The sequence below is a fragment of the Dama dama genome, unplaced genomic scaffold, assembly GCF_033118175.1.
Source record: "Dama dama isolate Ldn47 unplaced genomic scaffold, ASM3311817v1 ptg000093l, whole genome shotgun sequence".
NCBI lineage: Eukaryota > Metazoa > Chordata > Mammalia > Artiodactyla > Cervidae > Dama > Dama dama.
In genome coordinates this window covers 5105751-5108892 of record NW_026870908.1, presented here as the reverse complement: position 1 = coordinate 5108892, position 3142 = coordinate 5105751, and positions in this window count along the sequence as shown.

Genomic DNA, 3142 nt, shown 5'->3' with positions numbered 1-3142 from the left:
GTCTCTTCATGATTTTGAACACCGCTTCAAGATCCTCCTATTTTTAAGACCGTTTCATGCTCTTCATATTTTTCACACCTTTTCAGGCTCTTCATGTTTTTCAACACCGTTTCATGCTGCTTCTCTTTTTCAGACCGTTTCATGCTCCTCATATTTTTCACACCTTTTGAAGCTCCTCATATTTTTCACACCTTTTCAGGCTCTTCATGTTTTTGAACACAGCTTCATGCTACTCCTATTTTTCAGACTGTTTCATGCTCCTCATATTTTTCACACCTTTTGAAGCTCCTCATATTTTTCACACCTTTTCAGGCTCTTCATGTTTTTCAACACCGTTACATGATCCTCCTATTTTTCAGACTGTTTCATGCTCATCTCATTTTTGACCCCTTTTGAAGCTTTTCAGATTTTTCACAACTTTTTAGGCTCTTCATGTTTCTCAACACGGCTTCATGCTCCACATATTTTTCAGACCGTTTCATGCTCATCTCATTTTTGACACCTTTTGAAGCTCTTCATATTTCTCACAACTTTTTAGGCTTTTCATATTTTTGAACACCGCTTCATGCTCCTCCTATTTTTCAGAGAGTTTCATGCTCCTCATGTATTTCACATCTTTTGAAGCTCTTCATATTTCTCACAACTTTTTAGGCTCTTCATGTTTTTCCACATCACTTCATGCTTCTCGTATTTTTCGGCCTGTTTCATGCTCCTCATGTATTTCACACCTTTTGAAGCTCTTCATATTTTTCACACCTTTTCAGGCTCTTCATGTTTTTAATCACCGTTTCATGCTCCTCCTATTTTTCAGACCGTTTCATGCTCCTCATATATTTGACACATTTTGAAGCTCTTTATATTTTTCACACATTTTCAGGCTCTTCATGTTTTTGAACACTGCTTCATGCTTCTCCTATTTTTCAGACCGTTTCATGCGCCTCATGTATTTCACACCTTTTGAAGCTCTTCATAATTTTCACATCTTTTCAGTCTCTTCATGTTTTTGAACACCATTTCATGCCGCTTCTATTTTTTAGACCGTTTCCTGCTCCTCATATTTTTCACACCTTTTGATGCTCTTCATATTTTTCACACGTTTTCAGGCTCTTCTTGATTTTCAACACCGCTTCATGCTCCTCCTATTTTTCAGACCGTTTCTTGCACCTCATATTTTTCTCACCTTTTGAAGCGCTTCATATTTTCCACACCTTTTCAGGCTCTTCATGTTTTTCAACACCGCTTCATGCTCCTCCTATTTTTCAGACCGTTTCATGCTCCTCATATTTTTGACACATTTTGAAGCTCTTCATATTTTTCACACGTTTTCAGGCTCTTCATGTTTTTCACACCTTTTCAGGCTCTTCATGTTTTTGAACACCATTTCATGATCCTCCTATTTTTCTGACCGTTTAATGCTCCTCATATTTTTGACACCTTTAGAAACTCTTCATATTTTTCACACCTTTTCAAGCACTTCATGGTTTTCCACACCGCTTCATGCTCCTCCTATTTTTCAGACGGTTTCATACTCTTCATATTTTTGATAACTTTTGAAGCTCTTCATATTTTTCACACCTTTTCAGGCTCTTCATGTTTTTCAACACCGCTTCATGCACCTCCTATTTTTCAGACCGTTTCATGCTCATCTCATTTTTGACACCTTTTGAAGTTCTTCATATTTTTCCCACCTTTTGAAGCTCTTCATATATTTCACACGTTTTCAGGTTCTTCATGTTTTTCAACACCGTTTCATGCTGCTTCTATTTTTCAGACCGTTTCATGCTCCTCATATTTTTCACACCTTTTGAAGCTCTTCATATTTTTCACACGTTTTCAGGCTCTTCATGTTTTTCAACACCGTTTAATTCTGCTTCTATTTTTCAGACCGTTTCATGCTCCTCATATTTTTGACACCTTTAGACTCTTCATATTTTTCACACCTTTTCAGCCTCTTCATGTTTTTGAACACCCCTTCTTGCTCCTTTTATTTTTCAGAGAGTTTCATGCTCCTCATGTATTTCACACCTTTTAAAGCTCTTCATATTTTTCACACCTTTACAGGCTCTTCATGTTTTTGAACACCGTTTCATCCTCCTCCTATTTTTCAGACCGTTTCATGCTCCTCATATTTTTGACACCTTTTGAAGCTCTTCATATTTTTCACACCTTTTCAAGCTCTTCATGTTTTTGCACACTGCTTCATGCTCTTCCTATTTTTCCGACCGTTTCATGCTCCTCATATTTTTGACACCTTTTGAAGCTCTTCATATTTTTCACACCTTTTCAGGCTCTTCATGTTTTTCAACACCAATTCATGCTTCTCCTATTTTTCAGACTGTTTAATGCTCCTCATATTTTTGACACCTTTAGAAACTCTTCATATTTTTCACACCTTTTCAAGCACTTCATGGTTTTCCACACCGCTTCATGCTCCTCCTATTTTTCATACCGTTTCATTCTCCTCATATTTTTGACACCTTTTGAAGCTCTCATATATTTCACACCTTTTCAGGCTCTTCATTTTTTTCAACACAACGTCATGCTCCTCCTATTTTTCAGACCCTTTTATGCTCTTCTCATTTTTGACACCTTTTGAAGCTCTTCATATTTTTCACACCTTTTGAAGCTCTTCATGTTTTTCACACCTTTTCAGGCTCTTCATGTTTTTCAACACCGTTTCATGCTGCTTCTCTTTTTCAGACCGTTTCATGCTCCTCATATTTTTCACACCTTTTGAAGCTCCTCATATTTTTCACACCTTTTCAGGCTCTTCATGTTTTTCAACACAGCTTCATGCTACTCCTATTTTTCAGACTGTTTCATGCTCCTCATATTTTTCACACCTTTTGAAGCTCCTCATATTTTTCACACCTTTTCAGGCTCTTCATGTTTTTCAACACCGTTACATGATCCTCCTATTTTTCAGACTGTTTCATGCTCATCTCATTTTTGACCCCTTTTGAAGCTTTTCAGATTTTTCACAACTTTTTAGGCTCTTCATGTTTCTCAACACGGCTTCATGCTCCACATATTTTTCAGACCGTTTCATGCTCATCTCATTTTTGACACCTTTTGAAGCTCTTCATATTTCTCACAACTTTTTAGGCTTTTCATATTTTTGAACACCGCTTCATGCTCCTCC